This window comes from Molossus molossus, unplaced genomic scaffold, assembly GCF_014108415.1.
Source record: "Molossus molossus isolate mMolMol1 unplaced genomic scaffold, mMolMol1.p scaffold_m16_p_12, whole genome shotgun sequence".
NCBI lineage: Eukaryota > Metazoa > Chordata > Mammalia > Chiroptera > Molossidae > Molossus > Molossus molossus.
The window spans coordinates 33493431-33517449 of record NW_023425347.1 but is presented as its reverse complement, the minus strand read 5'-3'; the positions used below and the strand labels follow the sequence as shown (position 1 = coordinate 33517449).

At 42.3% G+C, this 24019-nt stretch overlaps 1 protein-coding gene across 3 annotated transcripts in view; it reads left to right on the top strand.

The window, feature by feature from the left end:
- The window catches only part of LRRC8D (leucine rich repeat containing 8 VRAC subunit D), a 121830-nt gene that overhangs the window by 3927 nt on the left and 93884 nt on the right, over positions 1 to 24019 (top strand). For 2 of the 3 annotated variants that reach the window (XM_036255367.1, XM_036255368.1), the window contains exon 2: positions 18510 to 18657. The gene's annotated coding sequence lies outside the window, so the exon portion shown is untranslated. Of the gene's footprint in view, positions 1 to 14328; positions 14488 to 18509; positions 18658 to 24019 lie in introns of those variants that run through there. The other variant, XM_036255366.1, reaches the window with a different exon arrangement.

The window sequence follows — 24019 nt, the reverse complement described above, 5'->3', positions numbered from 1 at the left end:
AGAACCACATATAATGAAGCTTGTTTTACCATAGGCTAATTAATATAAACATGAGTTTAAAGTTCCTACAGCATCTCATCAGTGTTAACAACAAAATGACTTTGAATGAAATGACGGTATTCAAGGACCTGCTGTACTTTTGAAGGCATGCCATTATATCTTTGGACTGTGTGTATGATTATTATGTGAGCTGAAGACTGCCTCCTTGACACTTCGTTCCATTGATTGTTTCTCTGGAGCTACCCACTTCCACCGGACAGCCCTTTCAATGTACCAAGACAGTATGATGTCTCCCTCCCCCCCAATTAACTTTTCTCAGTGCAAACTAGTCCCAGCTGTTTTCACAGCCCTGCAGGGACATGGTTTCTAGGTGTGTTCTCAGTCAGTCAGCATCTCAGTGGAGAGTGATGGGCGTCTGGAATTGAATATGGTAATTGAGAAGGGATCTGGTCAGCCATGAGTACAGTAGGACACCTGTTTCCTGATACCAAAGCATAAGCATCTACTTAGTGTAGCTTATGCTAAAAAAAAACTGCCTTAAAAAATAACAAAGCAGTGTGTAGCAGGATTTGTGTATAGGTTCTGGATAGTTAAAGCTCCCAGATAATTTGTTGTAGGAGTTGCTGCATCCTGTGTTTATTGGGCAGATTTGTGTGTATGTGTGTGTGTGTGTGTGTGTGTGTGTGAAACTGAGTGGAAGCCTTTTGGTTTGTTTGTTTTTTTTATCCCTCTTCAGTGCTATCCTGATTATTGTGGTCCAATCTTTAGGCCTTTTGAGATTTTAAGATCTTGATTCTGTCTTCTAATCATACGAGAGAGGAATGGAGGATGATTTTGCCAAAAGCTTTGTTGTTACCAATATTAATACTACGTGAAACTTAGTTTGGCACTGCTGGTCCTATTTGAGAGCTGGGGTGCTGAGTGATAGAAGTGAATTCCAGGGGTTGGGGCTTAGTTTAGGGGCTTCTGAGAACTCTGTGTTCATGGCCAAGCTACATTGCATTTCATTCTTGCTCATGTTTGCACCTGAGGTGCCCTTTTGAAATTTTTTGTCTGTTGCAAGCTTCTGAAATCTGTACTCCATCCTCTGGGATCTCTGTAATTCTGTTAAGACATCTAGCAGAGAATTTTGTGCAGATCTGAAGCTTACCAGATCAGAGTTGCTTTTGAAAATTGTGAAGACGTAAATAGGATAGTCGATACTGGCAAAAACCACGTATGAATGTGGTTCCCAGTGCTGTGCTCCCTCTCCTTTTCTTTTTGCTAGTGTGCCCCCAAATATTTAATTCGTGACAGCTTTACATTTGGAGAGAGGATTGGGGCTTAGAAACTATCCATTTTCCCAGAACTAGGCTTTAGCTTGTCATTGGTGTAAATTTCATCCTTATCAGATTTCATTGAGAAAACATTAGGAAATTGCCATTCTCAGATGTCTTTTGAAGCAAGCAGGTCAGAAATCCTAGGTGACTTAGTGCCAAGTTCTCCAAATATACTAGATTTCTCCAACAAACTGGATTTAAATCAACTTCTTGGTTTGGGTGGCAGCCCTCCCATGGTGTTGATAGTGCTAGACCCAATTCCAGATCTCATGGCCAACCTGTGCGCCATCTTTGTTATGAATGTTTATTGTGCCCTGACCCCTTACTGGTGCGTTGCCTTTCCAGATGGTACAGTGTGCCTGCTCTCTTCTGTACTGGTCCGCATGTGGCCATTGTCTATATCCTCTGGCAGTAAAGGCTATTACTGTGAGAAGAAGGGATGTTTTGTGACTGTAGGAGATTTTTGAGGGGGAAAATATTGGAAAACGCGTAGACGTTGTTCTTTTATATTTTCAGAGGTTGTATCAGAGTTGAAGTCACCTTGGGATTGAGGATGTAGTGTATCATTTTTGAATAGAAATGTATAGATGGGAGGGATCAACACCTGAGTTTTATAGGTGAGAGAATCGCGGCCCTGGGAGGCGCTGAGATTAGCTGCAGCTTACACCTGGAGTGGCAGACAAGCATTTGACTCCATCTGTCCTAACGACCACAAGAAAAGATTTCTAGGGATCAAGATTTCCCTTCTGCTTGGAGATGTGTAAACAGTGGGGTCCCTCAGGCCTTATTTACATAATTGCTCCAAAAGAAGGAGCCCACAGTGGAATTTCTGGGTTTACAGATGACAGTAAGCCCTTGTGAATTATGAAATATCTAACCAGTGGGGATTTACTCCAGGGAAACCATACTGGGTTATGTTAGTCATCAGAAGATTTGCAGGTGAGTTTCTCTGTGGGCAAATATGAGGTCAGGTATTAAGGGGGGAATTATAGAAATGTCATAGGATGCTATTTTGGTGGGAAAACCCAGGAAAAGGCTTAAAAAATGTTGCCCCACTTGCAGTTACAAAGGATGGGAAATGCTAAGCTTCATCCAAAAGATTTTGGAAATACAGTCTTAATTGAGTTTCCACTGTGCTTTGTTCGAAGCCGGGGCACCTACCGTTAGGAAAGACACCAGAGCTGGAGTAACCAATGTCACGGCACCTAGGAAGTGTGGACATTCCTGCTAGAATCTATATTCCGTTCTAGGAGGCTCCAGGAGAACAGGGCCGTGCCCATTTGCTTTTCTGATAAACATATTAGGATTTCTAGCATCTGGAAAGAAGACAGCTGGGAGGAGGTGCTGTTGAAGCCCATGAAACCATTAGAGTAGGTACAGAGGAAATTTGAATTATTTACCTGTGTGGTATTTCAATTGCCTGCTTCCTGTCTGTGTTGTTCTCCACTAATATCCTAGTGTCCCACATATGGCTGGCCTTCCTGAAGGACGACGGCATGAAGAGTTACACCTTAAAGCTTTATAGGACATTAATTTAAGAAGAATGTAAAAAAAAAAAAAAAAAAAGGTGCTACCAGGTTTTCTTAACCCTGGCTGGCATCAGAATCAGTCTGGGGGATACATAGTTACCATCTGAAGTTGGGAATCCTTGGGTGGGGAAGGCCAATTTAAGTTACAGGTGGAGTTTTGATTGCAGGTAATGCCATTCAAGGGTCCACTGTACTTTAAAGTTACATTACTGAATCAGAATGCCTGGGAGGGGAGTTTCAGTTTAAAAGGAGCACTCCCACCCCCGAGTGATTCTGGTGTAATTGTCCATAAAGGCTGGGTACTGACTGAAGCCACCTTTGAAATATTTGTGGCTGTCAGGCCCACAGTTGGTCATTAATACAAACAAAGAACATTAATGATACATCTGTACCCTTGGCAGGTGATGACTAAGATGGAAGAAACTCCATGGTGTGGCCCTTGGTGCCTCCATGAGACTCTGCATCCTAGACTGGATGCCGTGATGGGGCCAACTCACAGTTCATTCTTGAGCAGTCACTTACAGAGTGGGTCCTGGTGACAGTTGCACCAGACTGTGCAAAAATAAGAAGCCCTGGCCGGTTTGGCTCAGGAGTTAGAGCGTCGGCCTGCGGTCCAGAGAGACCCGGGTTCCTGCTAAGGGCATGTACCTCGGTTGCAGTTTGTCCCATGCCCTGGTTGGGTCATGTGGGTGGCAGCCACTCAATGTGTCCCTTTCATGTCGATGATTCTCTCCCTTCCTCTCTCTCCCTCCTGCTCTGTCTGAACAAAAAATGGAAAAATGTCCTCGGGTGAGGATAAAAAAAAAAAGAATCAAGCCTTGGCCAGTTGGCTTAGCTGTTAGAGCGCCAGCCCTCAGACCAAAGTGTCATGGGTTCGATTCCTGGTCAAAGGCACATACCTGGGTTGCAGGTTCACTCCCCGGCCTGGGTCAGGGTTGTGCAGGAGGCAACCAATCAATGTCTCTGTCTCTCTCACTCTCTCTCCCACCTCCCCTCCCTCCCTCCCTTCTTTCCATTCTACCTAAAGAGTCAAAGAAAAAATATCCTCTGGTGAGGATTAACAACAACAAAAAAAGAGTATTCCCCCGCATACCAACAAATGCCTTTGAAAGCTCAGCAGGTGACACTGACATGTAGCCAGGTCAGGGAACCAGTGGTCCACAAGGATCAGCACTAAGTGTCTGAGATTTTTAAAAATTAGATCTCCCTCCCTCCCTCCCTCCCTCCCTTTTTCCCTCCCTCCCTCCCTCTCTCCCTTTCTCCCTCCCTCCCTCCCTCCTTCCCACTCTCTAAAAATCAATGGGAAAATATCCTCAGGTGAGGATTAACAAACAGACAAAAAAAAAATCGAGACAATACAGCAATTTTCAGTTATAATTTTAGTGCTAAGTTTATTCAACTTAAAGAGAATTTTAGAAAAAATCTTGGGTTGTCCTTTCTACTTTGAGGGGTGATATATATATTTTCTCATGTTAAGAAAGGGTGGTGATTATTTGGTCTTTTGGTGTCATTCCTTAGTCACCTAAAACCTGGCCATTTTAGACAGTCTTCCTTTTGAAGTTTTACTAGTCTATAAAACCAAATGTTTGGGCGCTGCTCCTGCCTCAAGGTTTGCCTTTTTTATTTTTTTATTTATGTTTTCTTTATTGATTTTAGAGAGAGAGGAAGGGAAAGGAGAGAGAGATGGAAGCATCGATGAGAGAGAACATCAATTGGCCGCCTCCTGCATGCCCACCACTGAGGATTGGGACCACAACCTGGGCATGAGCCCTGACCTCTTGATGCATGGGTTGACGCTCAACCACTGAGCCACACTGGCTGGGTTGCCTCAAGGTTTTCAAGTTGTCTTGTGTCCTCCTCTTGACACCTGCTGTTGGGGCAGGCTCACAGATATTGATGTTAGATTCCATTACGAACATTTCATTTCTTAAAAATGTTTTGACTTTCCTCCTTTGCTTGCTGGTAATAGTTAAGAACATTGCCAGAGAAGGCTTCCATTCCCCTGCAACCCATAAATCCCCCTGCTAAATCTTAGCATCATCAGATCACCCACACTGCAATGAATGCTACAGAGCAGGGTGAAGAAGGACAGCACTTCTCTCTGAAGGATGTTGACCAGAAGCTGCCTCTCCAGATCTCAAACAAGGGAGATGAGACATTCATGCCCATCACCTTGGGTGTAAAAGCCATCAGTCAAAATTTTCTCACTGATTGTTCCCAGCCCAGTTCTAAGAAATGTTTGGACATTCCAAATCTTTGGAAAATGGCCTCTGTGGCGCTTTCAGTGGTACCCCACTGAATAAGCTTTTAAAGTTAGTATTTATTTTTAAATCAGATATAACTAGTTTTTGTAAATTTACCTGGTCAACAAGTAATTGAACAATTTATGGAATACCCAAAGTTAATAATAATAACTATTTATTAGGCATTTATTTACTGGTTGTCCAAACCTATGCTCTAGAATTTACACACGTTCTCAAGCCTCAAAACAATCCTGAGTGGAAGGTGGGCTACTTTACAGATGAGGTTAATGAGGCTTGAGAGGTTATGTGATTCGTCCAAAAAAAAAAAAAAAAATCACACAGAAGTGGTGAAGGTGGGATTTGAAACTAGTCTTGTTTATTTCAGTCGTTTTTCTTATCTACCGTGCTCTTCTAATTTCTCTTAGATTTCTTGGTATTCATTTCATGATGCCTATTAATATTTTGTAAAAAAACAAAAAGAAGAATCAGATTTGGGGGTAAAGGGACCTCACAGCTCGTGTAGTTGGTGCTCCTCCTTTGTGGATCAGATCTGAACCGAAGGAACAACTGGGAGGAGGAGCTGTAGTGTCACCAGGCCTTCAAGCTTCCAGGCCTGTGTTCCTGCCAGCACGCCGTGGGTTTGGGAAATACCAACCTGCTGGAAAACCACGTGAGTCAAGTTCATCCTAGAATTGGGAGGGTAAAAATCACTTGTTCTGGTGCTTTCTCCAGCCCTATTCTCTTTGATCTCCACTTGGTGGTAAAATGCCAACAGTACCCTCCTCCTAGTTAGGTGTGACCCTTCAGTAACTACTCTACATGAATATATAAAGATGTTCCTAATATTTGTTAGAGGTCATGTCCAAATGCTTGTTGAATAAATGCTATACCAAATATATGCATTCAAGACAAATAATCATTCATGTCCTCTAAGTAAAGGTTGAGTTAATAAATATCCATATGCCTATATCATGTATTTAGAGACTGTTTTATATATAGATATTTTATGCTCAACAATAATCCTTCAGTGGAGTGAATTCGTTCTGTTATAGTTTCTACTTTAAGGGTTTTACTTTGCATGTTAATATTTACTCTATAGCAAAGTACAGATTGGGAAACGGTCTTCAGGGTTACACAGCTGCACAAATGCACCCCCTTTCTTTACACACACACACGGAGAGAGAGACTTTCTCTCTTTCACGTCATCCTTTTCACATATTTTTTCTGTTAGGAAGCGTTTTTCTTTTTGCTTAGATCTAGGTTGTTTTTCTTAAGAATTATTTGTACCTGGAAAATTCTGTAACAAGCAGAAACTTTATAATTTCTGTAGTTTCTGTGCTAACCAAAGGCAGAGAGAGAAAGTTAGAGTTGGATACTAGCAAATAGCCCCTGGGGTCTCAGGCGGATACCAAGCGCTCCCTGAAGTGGGCCTCACCTCAGATGATTTATGGCAGCTGGTACTCAACCTCAGGGTAGGGTGATCAGGAGGGGGGCGGGGTGGACCTGTGCTGAACAGGTCCTGTCTGAAGGGGTCTGTTTAGCAGATCTATTCAGCAGCCAATTGTTACCATATGGGAATGTGGGCCAGTCTTACCAGATCTTCTGATTTTTTTTCTTTCACTGTAACCCAGAAATCTGGATTATGACATAAAAATCTTCTGATTTTGAAAGATTGGCCAACTCAACATTTCAAAGCCTTCTACAGCCCAAACATAATAGCTTGGTGGCCTGAATACAGCCTCTGGGCTTTGGCCCTTAGAGAAAGATAGCCCCTTAGTGGCCAGGCAAACGGAAGTATAGGATTTGAGTAAAAGTACAATAAAAATTTAAAAATCAGTTGAAGTTGAAACAAATGAAGACTTGATTTCATTGTTTTATGCCCACATCCCCATACCTCATCCCATCTGAAAGCCCCATACTTGCAATGGTAATTTCTTCCCTTTAAATTTGGTGTATTCTGTCTGGAGTGGACGCATTTGAAGGGACTGTCTGCCTGAGGAGTAACGGATTCCAGTAAGCATATGTAGAGTATGGGAATGAAGCATCGAGCAGCAGAGAGGAGTGAAGGGGTTAGGTGGGTCCACTGGTAGAGAATGAAGGGTAAGTGCTACTTGGAAGTGAAGAAAGAGATCACTTACCCCAGAAGATAAGGGAAGAGGGAGATTTATTTATATCTTCAAGTTGATTTGGGGGTAATAGGAAAGAGAGGGAGAACAAAGAGCAGTCCTTACGTGGGGAAAATCGTGACCTGATAAATATTTAGAAACAGTGCAGAATCTATGTGGGTGGGCAGAGCGCTGTTACTTTGCCATTCCTCGTGTGTGTATGTTAATTGATGTAGTCACTGCTTATGCAGAAGAAGAGTTGCAATGGAAAGGGAGGGAAAGGGTTAATGTCAGGAGAATATAGATTAAGGAAGAGAAGAAGAGGACTATAGAACAGCTGATACCCAAATAAAGCAAGAAAACTGGAAAATGTTTGCATTATAGAAAATTGGCCAACACTCATATCCTGCTCTCCCCTACCCCCATAAACCATAGCATTGTCTGCAAGGGTATGCATGGCAGCCCCCAGCTCCCAGATGGCCCTGGACACCAGCTTGTGAAGGGCTGGTGTGCTCACTGCCACTTGGAGCAGCTTCCACAGTCCCTGTGACTGTCCCACCAGGGCACACTGCTTGGAGAGCAGTGCAAGCTGTTTTAGTCCCTCACCCTGGTTGGTGCCCCTGTGCAGGGCACGACCTCAGACCTGTATATTGTGACCCAGCTAGTGCACCTGTCTTTAGTTTTATCTCCTCTCTGGGGAATATCCTTTCATTGTTTAAGTAAAATTTGTTGTACACATCCCCTCTCTGAAAGAGAAGAGAGGTGCAGATCTCTGTTACTAGCTGAGTCTAGACTCTTAGCCCAAGAGGGGATTTTTTAAAAGCACTTTTTCTCTTAATCATCCCAAGTATAGCACATCGTTTCTGGAATTTCAGCATTTTCTGAGAAAGAAACCTTTTGATTCATGAGCAAGTTTTATTCCAGGCCTTAGGACTGTCATCCTGTGTGATCTGAACCCCCTTTCTCAGCTGCTGTAACTTTACATTGTTAACACTTTGGTTGCTTTCAGAATAAAAAAAAAAAAAATGCATTTTAAAAATGTGCCCCTGCTTTACTTAGTTTAATGCAATAAGGGTCTTTGTTCTTTCTCATTATGGAAACTGGTTTGTAGTATTGAGAGAGAATGGGTACAGTTTTGCTTGCACTGTTTCTGGGAAGAAGGAAAATTCTTCAAATTCCTTTGTTTGTTCTTCTAGAGACTCTAGTCCAAGATGGAAATCCTGGAAGATCCTATCAGGAAGTGAAACTTGTAAATAATCTCTGTGCTGGTTTGGGGCATTATGGATTAACACATTGTACAAGAAGTCTACTTTAACCTTCTTATAAAATGCACTTTAAAAAGAACACATGTAGAGACTAATCTGGAAATAATAATAGGAAACATGTAGTGCTCACACATGCCTGGCACTGTTGGGAGCACTTTACATATATTTGTTCTTTTACTGCTCACAAGAGCCCGAGGCAGAGGACACCAGGGCTCAGTTCCCAGGCGGCCTGCACTTCCCCATCACCATGAGCAGCCTAGGAACCAGCTGTGCATTGAACCCAAGGGTCTCAGGGTCTGGGCTTTTCAGGACTGGTTTATTGCCTCTTTTTTTTTTTTAATCCTCATCCGAGGATATTTTTCTATTATTCTTCAGACCAGGGCTGAGGACGAACCGCAACCAAGGTATGTGCCCTTGACCAGAATTGAACCCACGACCCTTTGGTCAGCGGGCGATGCTCTAACTGCTGAGCCAAACCGGACAGGGCTGGTTTATTGCCTCTTATACTCTCTCACAATAGGATCACAATTTGCTTTAGAAACTTCTTTTGCTTTCCACATCACCTCAGCTTTAAAGTCAGGATGAAGGTTTGATTTTTTTAAAAGAAAGAAAATTATACTCCTGTCCTAATACCTCCTCCCCAAACCAAACGAATTGTCAGGAGACGATTTCCGTCTAAGAACAGGAAGCTGGAGCATCTCTCTGGAACACCATATTAAGACACTGGGCTGAAAATTAAGGGCTGCAGTCGGGGTCTTGTTGCTGTGACAACCCCCACTCTTGGCACCAGAATTGTTTTTAGGAGAACAAACTCTATTTTACCTTTACCTGTACAGTGAGGGGATTCACTGAGCTGCTCAGAATGTTTTAAAAACTGCTTTTCACAATTAGTATAGGGCCATGGGAGGGACCAAGGATTTGGAACTTAAAAGGACTTGCGTTCTCATCCTGGCACGTTCTTTTACTGGCTGCGACCTTGGATTTCTCAAAACTTGGGTTTCCCCTCCCCCCGTAAATGGAGGTTATAATAATGGCAACATAATTGGTTTGGTGAGGATGAGAAACTATTCTGTATGACAGGATTTCATTAGCAACAGTAGCCATGTGTGTTAGACGGTGGGTGGACCAGCATGTCCTGTGTGAATCTGGGAAGTCGTTCTTTTGTGGGTGAGTGGTGGGGTGGCTTGGGAGGGGTTCGGGGAGGTTTGCGTTGATTTGGACTTCTTTCCTTTCCTGTTCTCTCCTTACCTGTGTTACAGTGTGGACGATGGTGTGGGTGTTGACTCAGTCTCTGGCCCAAACTCTTTTTCCTTGGTTTTTCCCCCCTCCTACTTTGGGCTCGCCTCCAGTTTGCCTACAAAGTGCTGTTTGTTGTAAGGGAGAAGCAGGCGATTCTCTGGGCAGCGACACTGTGGCTGCAGGCAGTTACTGTAGTTCAAAGCGAAAAGCCAGGCTGGAGTCGGAGGGGCACTGACTGAGCTTGTTCCTTAGAATTTTGTACAATGATTTTCGAAGGAAAGAAAGGGGAGTAAGAGATGGTTTTTCAATAAAATATTATGAAAGGCCCTTCATAACAGAACAAAATTGGGTAAAGAGAAAGGGCTTTAAGAAATCACTGCTTATTACTTTGAAAGCAAATGCCTCCCTCCCTCCCTCCTTCCCTCTCTCTCTTTAGTGAAAGCAAATAATTTTTGAGCAGTTACTATGTCTGCAATGCATCTAGTAAGATGGGAAACAAAAGTGAATAAATAATAGCAACAGCTGCCATTTGGTGTATGTTAGGTGGTCTGCATTGGGCCAAACACTTCTTGTGTTGTGTCCTCACATTGGTCATGAAGGTAGGTATCCTTTTTTTTGTCCCATTTCGTAGACTATAAAATTGAGGCTCAATATGTTCAAATAGCCTCCCAAGAGTTGCAGTGTTAGTAACTGGAAGAACTGAACCTTGAACCTAGTCTGTCTGCCGTCCACAGTATGAAAGATGAATGAGATAGGCCCTTGCTTTCCCAGGGGAGAACTTAAACAGCTTAGCGTAGTTCAGAGCAGCACCCCAGCATATGCTGTAAGTCCCGCGTGAGCCAGGTGTTTTTGGACATTTGCTCAGAGCAAGGGGAGACTGATTTTGACTAGAAAGATCGGGGAAGGTTTCACAAAGAAAAATAACTTGAGCAGGGGCCTTGAAGGATGAGAAAGAAGGAGGCTGGTGGGGAAAGGTGAGGGAGGTGAGGCAACACTGGGGCTGGAAAGGGTGGACACAAATAAGACGTTTGCAGTGTGTTTGGGGAACCACGGTGTGACAGAGTGAGGGATGTGGGAGGGAAAGAGGGCAGACAAGGATTTTGGGACAGATTACAGAGGGCCTGGAGTGTCCTGCTAAGGAATTTGGAGTTCATTTAATTGCCTTTGAAGGTTATCCCATCAAAGGTTCTTGAGAAGGGAAATCATTTGCTCTAGGCTCAGACTTCAGTAATTATGGTGGTAGTAAAGAAAGGGGTAGAATGTCTGTAGTGGAGATTTCTCAACCAGCCTCACTTCAGGGTTGCCTGGGGATTTCTTAAATGTACAGGTTTTGAAAACACTCCCCAACCCCCACCCAGGTGATTCTGAAGCTGTAGATCTGGGATGGGGTCTGAGAAACTGTGTTCAAACTGCAGGTAATTTTGAGCATGGCCAGATGAGGGCACTCCTTTAGGCATTAGGACCCTGGGGCAGAGGGTCTGGGCTGAGGCTGATTGGGGTTTGTCATTGTGTGGGTGATTTTTAAACCATTGGAGGGGCCCAGTACTCAAACCTTGCGGAAGGTCTATATATTTAGGCTTCTGGTTTGTTTTTCATTCTCTATAAATATTAATAATCCCAGAGCATTGCCATTTTCACATACATTTTCCCATTCGTAATCAAGAATGTAGTATGGCTCTAATTTTTATGCCTTTGTGCTAAATTTCTTTTTTTTGTTTTTTATTTAAAAGGAAATGGAATGTGTAGGATTCCCTTGGTGACTGTCACCTCATTGACAGTCTGTCTTGGAGCCTGAGTTCTGGAGTACACTGCCTGAGGCATGGTGGCTACGGGGCTAAATAGTTCATCTGTGGTCTCTTAGGAGTTGCGTGAAATGATGCTCACTTGTACGTTTCCTGGGACCCAGCCTAAGTTTAGGCCATTTGTTAAGTTCTAAATCAACTACTGACTTTATAAGTAAAATTTTTCCTGGGAAGGCAAACAATTCTACCAAGGGAGAAACAATTTCTCAACATTAAAGAAATTAGAAATTATAATTTATGCTTAAGAAAATAATGTTAGTCCAAGTTTTAGCTCTGTCCTCTATTCCTTCTCCACTGCTCGTTATCCTGCCCTCTGTTCACAAACCATTCTCACGACCTTCTGCCTATGCGGCATATTTGTAGTGGGGCCAGATTATACACACACCATTGACTTTTTCATCTGACCTCTAAATTCGGCCTTTGAGCCCCTTCATTTCTTTGAGTTTTGCTAACAAAGTCTTCTTGTTGAAAGAAATATTATTTCCTATGGAACTTTACAAATGGTGTGTGGAATAATATAGGACCATGCTTTTTTGAAAATTTTAAACATGTCCAATGTGCTGTTGCACTTAATTTAGTCTTGGCATTTCAGGTCTAGAAGTGGTAACTACCCATTGGGCATCCTAGCTCCTCCCTGAAAATTAAAGGGAGCACAAAAATGAAACTGAACTTGTTTTCCCTCACCTCTGTTAATTGAGGTACGTCGGTTGGCTCTCCCTCATGTGCCCTTTTCATACCTCCCAAATAAATGGTTTGTGCAAATGTGATTATAACAGTGTGAGTAATTTCTAAGTTACTTTTTAATACAGATTGAATACTATTCCTTGTGGTTCTTTTCTTCACATACTAGTGGATATATCCAGTGTTTTTCTTTCCAGCCTGCTTAACTCCTATGTGGTTCTTGTAGCCATATAAGTTTCAGTTGATTTAACAATCATGACTTCATGGGAAACTGTATCAAATGCTTCACCAAGATCAAAGTACATAGGGCTCATTGCATTCCCTTTCCTTGTTAATTCAGTTGTGTTGTAGCCAGACAGCCCTGGAGCCTTGCAGTCCAGGATTCTGGTCAAGGAGGGGAAGCAGCCCTTTGTCATGGCTTTTCCATTCTGCAAATATTTTTTCCTTTCTTTTCAGTATTCCCCTATTAAGCAGAACATAGCAAACTCTGCATCCCTGACTCCCTGCAACCAGTGGTTACAGTTTTTGTTGCAAAAAGGAAATCCTCTGAGCCCTCTGCTCCTTCTGCCATATCCATGGGCCTATTCCCCAGGAACTTGCATGCTAGAGAAAGCAAACCCAATCTGATTGTGCCCTACTGGTAGTAAAATGGGTTGGTAAAAAGTACACTCTGTGGCCAGCCAGGCTGCTCAAGTTCAGATATTTGCCAGCAGTGTGACTTTGGGCAAATGACTTCATAGCTCTGTGTCTTTTTCCTGATCTGTGCTATGGAGGTAAGGGTAATTTCTACCTCATAGGGTTGTCAGGAAAAATTGGGTCAATTCACGTAAAGTGGTTGGAGTTTGTTTCACTAGGTTTAGTTTAAAAATTGATAAATGTGACTGCTAGAATTAGTGGAGTGATCACATTGTAATGTATAAAAATGTCGAATCATTGTATTGTACACTTGAAACTAATATAACCAACATAAGATTATATACCAACTATACTTAAAAGAATACATTTAAATTTTTTTTTTAAATCAATGAATAAACTTTCAAAAGCTTATAACATTTCTAACTTTTCCAGGCACTTTGTTTCTTTTCCATTCTATTTGCCTATGCCATTCCACCATAGGCGAATGAAAATTATCAGATTTTTACCACCTTAAATTATTCATAAATTGCATTCTTCATTAAGATTCCATTATACTATAACTGCCAGTGTGGCTTAGTGAATTGAACGGTGTCCTGTGAGCTGAGGTCCTGGTTCGATTCCTAGTCAGAGCACATGCCCAGGCTGCAGGCTCGATTCCCAGTAGGGGGAATGCAGGAGGCAGCCTATGGATGTTTCTCTCTCACATCCATGTTTCTATCTCTCTCCCTTCTTCTCTCTCTAAAAAAAGTCATTAAAAAATATTTTGAAAGAAAGATTCCATATAATAGATAATTGAGAATTGATATATTCAGTGACAGTGATGGATGTGACTTACTCCCTATCAACTCATTTATTTTGCTACCTTCTGATGTGCAATTGTACAGATATATATATATATATATATATATATATATATATATCAATCCTTTTATGTTGTTGCGTTTTTAATATATTATTTTTTTAGATGGATGCCTAAAGAGAATTTTAAAATATTTTTTTTAATGAGGGAGCAGAAAAATCCACTACAGAAGATGAATAGACAAAACATGCCTTCCAAAGAAAAATGTGTTATAGGACAGTGTTTAGTCTGCATAACACACTCACGATCAACAGCCAGTAAATAGCTGAAGGCTGTTCATTGCTAGCAGCCTATGCCAGGGACATTTTGAATACTCTAAACTCGTGTACAGCTATTTGCATTTAGTCAAACTTTTGCGGTTTCTTGCTATTCTTTCATATTAATGCTTGTGGAATCATAGTCCATCAGTCAGTATGGCCCACTTTATATATATATTTGCATGAGAGGGGAAACTTGGGAAACGTATTTTGTCCTTCACAGTTTGATTGACTCGTGGATCTATCTTACTTATTTTATAAAATAATATTCAGCTGCAGCCCAAGAGCATATTTAACCTAATTTATATCAACTTATATTGCTAGGGCTTAAAATCAGTTGGCCTGTTGCAAAGTACATGTTTATAGTTTTACTTTACAGAAATCTGGCAAGGTGATGAAGTAACATGATGCAGTTGAAAGAGCTCATTACAAGTTGTGTTTTAAAAGTGAAATTCTTCTGAGTAAAAGATGTGCAGCACAGAATAATACATCTACAGCCAAAATGCACCCACTCATTTCTCTTCAATTAAAATGAGGAAGAACAGACCCAGGGTGAGTTTTAGCTCTATCACCTACTGCTTTGAAAAAAATGACTTAACATCTGTGAGCTCTGCTGCTTCTCCTATCAGATGACTCCTTCCTGCAAAGGCAGTGCTGAGAATTCAGTGAGGCAGGGCATGTGAGGGACCTATATAAATGTCACCAATTCTGTGCAGCATGGGTGAGTTTGCATGTGTATTTGGAAGCTGAGGAAACTGAGGCACTGAGCAGCTGAGGGACATACAAGCTCAGGCCTGGCACCACCCTGGTGCTGTGTTTCTACCTTGTAGCTGGGTCTTCCAAGTCCTGCTGTGGGTTGCTCTAAGTGCGTTCCTTCTCAACTTGCTCCAAACCAAGAAACTCTTTTCCATCTTGCAGGTAGATTTTTTTGTTGTTGTTAATCCTCACCTGAGGATAGTTTTTCCATTGGAGAGAGTGAAAAGGAGGGAGGGAGGGAGGGAGGGAGGGGGAAGAAGAGAGAGAGAGAGAGACAGACAGACAGACAGACACAGACATCGATTGGTTGTCTCCTGCAGACACCCTGAACTGGGGCAGAGTTTGAACCTGCAACCCAGGTACATGCCCTTGATCAGGAATCGAACCCGAGACCTTTCAATGCATGGACCAATGCTCTAACCACTGAGCACACTGGCCAGGGTGCAGGCAGATTTTTATAATATGACTTACACTCCTTGCTACAGTTTTGCCATGAGAAATGACACTCTGGCTCCTCAAAGGTGGTTAATAACCCTCTGTGGGCAAATATCAGTCAAGCCAGCCAGTTGGCTCTGAAGACATCTTCCTTAAAAGTCATGGCCCAGGTTTTGCAGAGGCCAGGAGATGAATATGAGTGCTAGAGACCTCCATCCAGGAAAGCCTGTTGCACGAGCTACCCTGGAAGTGAAGACAGAGACAGGGGCACTAATGTGAAAGCTGCTGGTACAGAGAAGCAGTCTCTTAGGTCACCAGACAGTTCGTTGTTTTCCATTTTTGTTTGTAAAATCTAACCATAATAATGACCACGAACCCTCACACAGAGAAAACTTGTGGCAAACATTTTTAATCACTTAAGGAAGGTCTTTCTAAGATGAAGAAAGCGAAGCAGCATGAGTTTATGACCTCTTCTTCCACACCTGTTGGTCCTCAGGAAAGCTCTCTCTTGTCACTTGATTTGGAGCCTCTAAAATTGGTTTCACAATGTTGCTGTCTTCATCCATGGACTGTGGTACTCAGGGAATGGAGACTTTCAAAATGGTTATTCTTCCAGAATCAGCTTTGTCTTTTGTGGTATCATTTGTGCTTACTTGGGAGCATATTTCTTTCTCTTCTTATGAGGTTGTGAGTTTGATGTTTTATTTTTCTACTCAATACTGGTAAGGCAGAAACACTTCCCCATGAAATAGAGAAGGGGTAGGAGAATAAATAAGCCATGGGAAGGTACGATACAATGCTTGGATTCTGTGGTGGTGAGGAAACGTGTCAGAAACTGATGCAATTTTAGGATTGATGTATTACCCTAACTATGAACTTTGGGATTCATACAGGTTAATTTAAGCATGTTTCCTTTGCTTTTTCTTAAGAGTCTTATTTGTCTGCAGAAGTTTTTCTTCTAGGCTCTTGAAGGCAGGAATACCAAAAGGTTTTTTTTAAAATAGAGTTGCATTTTTAAAAACATGGTAATTATTAAATGAGACAGCATGTATTAAATGAGAAAGAAGAGAAGTTTTGAGCTAAATGCCTTCCTTGTGGGGAAGAAGTGGCAGTGCTGGAGGAAGAAGCATTAAGTTTTTGAAAAGAGATGAAGAGTTGAGAGGTGCAGGGTAAGAAAGGGAGTGAGATAAAGGTGGCAGCAGCTTAAACCCCAGAAGGATGCTAAGAACCTTGGGGGAGTTTTAGTAATAAGCCCTCATTAGACTGTGCATGTGTGAAGGATGGGAATGCATCTCTGCCCCCTCTCAGCCCCTTCCTTCACACAAGACCTGCCCTTGCCCTTCACCTGCACGCCCTACCATTTCAAGCCCATGCTGCTTAGTGAGGTGATGGAGAAGGGCACGTGAGATGCATTCACCTGGAGATAAGGCAGAAGCACTCCCTCACTCTCTTCAAGTGTCTGGGGTCTCACCATTGCCAAGATTCTTAATCATCTTTTAATAAGTGGTCTGTTTTGTGGCTTGTCAGGATAATAACAGCATGGTACTAACAAGTGAGTGTAAACTAAGTGCTAAACCTGAAGGAAATGGAAAATGAGAAAATTTCGACAATTTCAGTTGAGACCACACGTTTTGTGTTTTTTGTTTTTGCCTTCTTAAAAAGGCTCAATTAGAGAAAAAGAATTCAAGAAACAAATATTAGTCAGCTGATTGGGTTCTAAATTGGACAGACTTTGTACCTTGGCATATGAGTAGCTATCCTAGAACCTTCTGAACTTTTGCCACCGAGTAATTCTGAAAAGGCTGACAGAGCCAGTAGCAGATAATGAGAAAGAGCACAGTGTCCTCTGCTCGAGTAATCAAGGTACACATTATTCATTCAGGTGGGTAAGGAATCTAACTCCTACGGAATGATAGCATGTAAATTTCAGGATCATTCAGAGATAAAGGAATGGATCACAGGTAGTCACTGGGCTTGCTTTTTCTCCCAGAATTCACTGTTGTTTCGAGAATTAGCACAGTGTAGAGGAAATGGCCCAGATTTTATACTTAGGAAAGACCTGTTACTCAGCTCTTCATTTGACCACTTTGTAGCTGGGACACTGGGACAATTACTGAAGTTCTCTAACTCTTTTTTCTCAATGGGGAATATGAGAGTAGGACTTTTGCAGATCTGTTGGGACATGTTTAGACAAAGAGGAGAGTAAAATAGATGTCTTCTAGCACTGAGTAGGAGCTTTATGACCATCAGTTTTTATTTCAGTCACAATTTAGCTTTTTTATGTAGAATAATCAACCTTTATATTCTGTTCTCCTTGTTGAGTTTTGAGACATGAATAACTTAGTTAAGCCCTTGGCTGGATGATAAAGGAGCTGTTTGTTAGAGCCAGTCCTGTAACCTGATACATGTGTGTGCAAGGCTACTCGGGGTACAGGTGAAGCCTTCCACACCTGCGAGCCCAGAACCCTGGCATTGAACACGTATACAAACTCCTAGAGCTGGCACACTCTGCTTATGGCAGCTTCTAAACCATCTGTTTATTTTTTTAAAACACTACCCTGAAGTTCACCTGAGTCAGAGGTTAACAAAATGAACATAAGCCCCGAACTTTGGAACTGCTTTGTGATTCATGCACAGAGAAGTTCTTGTTTTCTGGAAGAATGTACTACACGATGGTCTTTTGTGTGACATTGGTATCTGTGAAGTGTTAGAGGACTGTGAGAGAGAGGATCCCACTAGGAGAGATCCCAGGAACCCGGACACCCCCCCCCCCCCCCCCCCCCCCCCCCGCCAAGTTTCTGGCTGCTGTGTGCACACTCTCTTGAGTCAGCCAGATGTAAGACAAGTAATTTCTCATCCTGAAGCTCTTACGGCAGAGGGGCTGGAGGGGATATACTGGGATGTGAATGTTGCATAAATCCATTCTCCACTCCCCTGCAAAGGCTCAGTCTTGTCTTTATACCTTCCCCGAGGCGGTATTTTTTCAGGGGCGGGGGTGGCGAGGAGAGGAAAGGAAGAAAACGAAGGCAGACTGCACTCCAGGCACCGGGCACCGGGAGGGGAGGAAGCGTGTAGTGAGGTTGACTTAGGTACATGTGGGGAGGGGAGACCTCGGCACGGGCTGGAAACGGCTGGAAACGGAAGGGCTGCCTGCGCGCTGGGCTGGTGGCGAGGCCGCCGGCAGGGGGAGGCCGGGCCCTGGGGAGCCAGCTCGCGGGTCGCTGGTGTGGCAGGACCCAGCGCCTGGTGCCCACCATGGCGAGGAGGGCGGAGGTTATGCAGCCCGCAGCCCCCTCAGGCTCCCTCCCTATTGGTCTGCGCCCCTCCCTCCACCCTGCCAACACTCGGGTCTCGCTCTTTCTCTCCCCTGTGTTTTCAAACAGGAAGTGCACGGCTGTCTGTAACGTGCTGCCGGGTCCCAGGATGGAGGAGTGAAGTCTCCGTGTCGCCGTGGGTTCCAGCCTGCGGAGCCCACCGGAAGCCGAGTCCCCGGAGAGCGCCCTGAGGGAGCAGGGTGGCCGCCTGGTCCAGGTGCGTGGGGCCAGCTGGGTTGGGGAGCCTGTGGGCCGGCGCTGGGCTGTCACTGGCCTCCGGCGCCCCGAGTGCCCAGAGCTGCTGAGCCGCATCTCCAGCTTTGCGCTGCAGCCTGATTTGGGTGCATTTTCTTGGTTGCGCCCCACGTACTGCTTTCTCCCCCAGGGATTTCTGCCAAACTGTGGCAGCGCCCGCCCGCTGGGGTGCTGACCCCAGGCGGGATCTGCCCGAGCTTACTAAGCAGGAGCTTTTCAGGCTGGGCTGTCTGTGTCCAGGAGCCCCAGCTGTCCTCTCTTCCTCCTCCTCCTGCTGCCTGAAGCAGCGGCTCTTTGTTCCCCACTCGTTGGCGTGGGCTTATCTCCATAAATGTTCTGGGAGGCTTGGGTGTTATTAAGAGCCGTGTGAGTGTCATGAGAGGTGGGATCCTAGGAAGGAAAGAGGACGAGCTGTAGGCAAAGTGTAAGGTGGAAGGGAGAGCAAGAGTCTTGGTGTCCAGGCTCAGAAATCCCACATCTTCAGCTGGTGAAACAGAGTAGTCCCGCTCTTTGCTGTCTATTTTGGGAGAGCCAGGAACTGAGGGCATTAATGATGCAGACACACACCGGAAAGGTAGTGACCAGGAATGAGGGACAGCTAGTTCTGAGGTGTTTAGTCTGGTGTCTGGCTTGTTAACTCCAGTTGTGGTTTCTTAGCCAGGCTCCTTTGCGGAGACAGAGGATACTTTTAAAGGTAGGAGCCAGGCGTCTTTATACATTCCATTCCATTTTTCCATCAGAGTAAAATTGAGAATGACTTTTCTGAAACTCACTAGCTGGATTATGATTTCACATCCATAGCTTGCTCCATCTCAGATGTTCATTGGTTGAAAATAAAAAGCTAGAGAAAAGGTTGGTTTTATGCACAGACTTTTTGCTGCTTCATTTCCCTTGCAGGTCCTGTCTCTGCAGACTAAGTCAGAGGGACTTCTCCCCCTATGAAAGTCCAGCTTGTTTCCCCACTTATATTAATCCACCTGGTGAAACTGGAGGGACCCTAAGGGAGGTGGGATGGCTGAGAAGAATCAGTTTGATGAGAAGACTATATGGCCTCAAATTAAATATTTGAACAATGTTAAAGCAAGTAGCATCTTCTTACACTACTTTGGAGGAAGGGATGTGAACAAATGACCTGTAGGAAGGAAAGTGAGCATCTGCAAAGAAGGGTTTCTTTCTGTATCAGGGAGGATGTGCATAATGACAGTACTACAAGCTCCTTCAGCTTATTGGGCCAACAAGCTTCCTCAGGAAGCAGGGTTAGCTGCGATATTTAAATTCATGATGTTGAATGCTGACTATACCATTCTAACCTGGACATTTTATAATAAAATCTTTTGCCTACATAATTTTTGCTTTGAAAGGAAAATCTTTTGTAGTTAGATAGCCTGGTAGATTTGTACTGTTCCCTCCCTTCATTTTCTTTCTTTCTTTTTTTTTTTTTTTTCTATAAGCAGTATGGAGGTAATTTGAATGATAAGATCCTATTATTCCAATAGTCCTTCAGAACTTTAATCTCTTTTAAAATGCAGCTGCTTTGAGCATTTGTGATAATATCAATAATTGGCATAATTGTGTTAGCAGTAAGTAGCCAAGATACACTATGAGAACTGAGCAATTAATTTTGTCTCTTTCTAGGTACATAGACATGGGCCTCCTAAATTTGAATTTAATCATAAACTGTTTATGTTTATGCCTCTTCTCTTGCCAAATACATCATGAGATTAAAAGTGAAAACTTGTCATTAAGCGAGGCTATTGAAAGACCTGTACAACCATAGTATTTTGCCTCTGTTTTATACCTAGGTATACACCTGGCTCTCTGGTTCATTCATTTATTTGAGGACCATCTTCAGCATCTCTCACTCTGTTTCAAGATAAAATGGAACAGTCTTTGTGACCCTCCAAAGCTGTCATCTATTTAGGGATAGGATTTACTCGTACTTTAGCAGAATTTAATAGTAATTAAATAATAACCCAGGAATAATAATAACAACTAGTCCTTAGATTCTCATTTTGTGTTTACAGAACACATTTTCTATAGCTCATTTATAATGTGTTACTCCTTATAACCGTCTGGTTAAATAGGGTTCATTTGCTTCATTTTATAGAGAGGACACTGAGGTTGATAAAATGTGACTTGTCCATGGTCATATTAGTAAATAGAGATGCTGGGGCTTGAACAAAAGTCTCGTTTTTTTTCCAGCTGTCAAAATTCTAATGGCATATTTTAATTTACAGATATCTTATTCAGGCCTTAGTGAACAGTATCTTTTTGAAGGGTCAGATTAGCACATTTCAACTTTTTGTAATAAAAAAACAACAACACTGTTAGTTTATCCTTAGGACAATTTACATTCCAGAAAAGAAATAATAAATTAAGAAATGGTGTATATGATGCTCCCACACCTACCTATTTTACGTATATGCCATACCACCACTATACATAACTTCCCAACTCCCACCCTCATTCAGGGTAACCCACACAAAGGCTGATATTACAGAAAGTCATTGGCAAACCCATGTGCACCTTTAATTATATAGTATTAAATATTTTTTGTGACGTTTCTCAGATGAAAAGAAGTTTATTTTTTCCTGTCTTTGCAGTACTTAAAGTTGAGGGTCTCTTTATGTAGGCTAGGGGGTTTATGTTGTAATGAGAAGGATATAACTTAAACTTTGTGGTACATTTTCACTGGACTGGAAAGTGCTGAATAAAATATTTATTTTCTCTTCAACAATTGGAGTATCTATAGTGATCTATAACCTCCCCTTTATAAAATTGTGTTAAACACCAGGAGAAGGAGGAGAAAGTAGAGGAGAAGAAACAGAGATATATTGTGTGACCTTTCTTTTATAAGTGAGGAATGTAATGATATGTATATTTTCTTAATACAATACACTGCCATTTCTCTCTGTTTTGGACAGTTGCAGTAACTTGTAAATGAAGATTGAGAGGGTAACTAGCTTTGATGTTAAATGCCAAGGAAAAGTGTATGGCCAAGAGAGGACTAGGAGTGGAAATGTGTTAGGATTTTCATTTCTTCAAATTCCTCTCTCTTTTTCCTTCATATTTATTATAAAATAGAAATTATCTTCAGTTGAACATTGTAAACTTGAAAGCAGTGGTTCTCACCATTATAAAAATCAGGAAACTTTTATTTAATAAGCAAAGATTTCAAAGATTTTGACTTGCTTGGTGTTTTACTTCTTATTTCTGATGATTGCTAATACTTAATGACAAAGTGACTATTTAATATCACTCAACTAAATATATATTGTAAATAATGACCACAGCATCTTTCTGGGTTTGTAAAATAGAAGTACACATAGGTGTGAGACACATTCAGTCTGTAGACCTCTGCCAGGACCCTGAAGTCCTCAGGTTGGAAGTTAGGACAAAAGTAAAACAACTGCTCCCTGCTGAAGATACTGAAGAGGTGCTGTAAAATGTGCTGTGTGTTAGCCAGTGGGTTATAAAGATTCTCAGGTGCAATTTTTCCTCTTCGTTGTACATTAAATACATGATGTGTAAAGACCTGACTTTGGCTCTGCTCTGGTTTCCTGGTTGATTTTCATGGTCAGCTTGGGGGTCTTGCAGTTACTCAGTCATGGGAACGGCATTTCTCGAAAGAGCATGTTCCCTACGATACTTCTGTGCACATCCCTTCCCTATGTTTGTGGAGTCAGGACTCTGACAGCATGTGCAGAATCACCACTGTGACAGCTACTACCACCGGCAGCCTTGTATTTATTTCCCAGATGCTAACAGAGGCTTCCCCACCATCACCTTTTCAGTTTTCAATAACTGCATGGAAGGAGGGAGACTATTTATTCCTATTCTGCAGTGGAAAAAACTGACATATAAATTCATAATGAATCAATCTCTGGTTTTTGTGCCTGTTGCTGTGGGTTGGGTGTTCTGTTTAAGATGGGGTAGGCAGGGCACCAAAATTTATTAGGGTTAGTGAATGATGTTCTTTTTTTCTGGTAAAAAAAAAATTACTCCCTACTTATTGAACACCTTGTATGTGCTAGACAGGTTATATGGATTATCTCTGATCATTCTGGTGTTGTGCAGGGTACGTAATATCCCTGTTTTATTGATGATGAAACTAACGCAGGCAGAGAGTGTAACTTTTTTTTTGTGGTTATCTTTTTTTTTTAAATTTATTAATTTTTAAATTTTTCAGTTACCGTTGACATACAGTATTAGTTTCCAATATACAACCTAGTGATTAGACATTTATATAACTAAAAAGTTATCACCCTGATAAGGAGATTGTAATGTATCCAAATTACATGGACTCGGATCCAGGTTTGTTAGTCCACACGCTAAAACATTCCCCTCACTGTTCGTCTGAGCATCAACCCATGCGCCAAGAGGTCGCCAGTTCGGTTCCTGGTCAGGGCACATGCCCAGGCTGTGGGCCAAATCCCAGTGAGGGGCATGTAGGAGACAGCCATCCAATGTTCTCTCTCATCAATATCATTGATGTTTCTCTCTCTCTCTCCCTCCCTTCCTCTCTAAAATCAATAAAGAAAAAAAAATTTTTTTAATAGAAAATTAAAAAAAATAAAATATTCCCCTCACTACATCTACTTCATTCTCTGTCCTTATGCTCAACTATAAAGAGAAATTGTAACATGTTGTTTAGTCTTACCCATCTTTTCAGCAAAGGTTCAGTTAAAACCGCAGAGAATATGCAGACTTTAGGAATAGAGACCTGTAGAGTGAACCTTTTTGTGAACACTTTTGGCTTTCATGCAATATGTATTTGTTTCTTAAGGAGCCTAGGTATATTGAAATCAGTCGGTGAGTTTCTTGAGGCAATATATTTTCTTGTTGTTAATCCTCACCTGAGGATATTTTTTCCATTGATTTTTAGAGAGAGTGGAAGGAAGAAAGAGAGGGAGGGAGAGACAGACTGACAGACAGACAGATAGACATTGACTAGTTGCCTCCTGCACTTGAACCTGACTAGGGCTGGGGATCAAACCTGCAATCCAGGTATGTGCCCTTGATTGGGAATCGAACCCATGACCCTGTGGTCTGCGGGCTGATGCTCTAACCACTGAGCAAAACCGGCCAGGGTTTTTGAGACAGTATTGTCCAAAGCAGTATTGCTGGATCTGTGGAGATGAGCGAACTAATTGTATTAGGAACTGTGCAGATCGTTGTCAGGTTTATGTTCTCAAATGAATACTACATGATGACTCCTTTTTTTATTAACAAATTTTCTGATTTTAGCCAATTTGATAGATGTTAATTGTACCTCATAGTTTAATTTTGCATTTTTTTTTTATTACAGGTAAGCTTGAGCATCT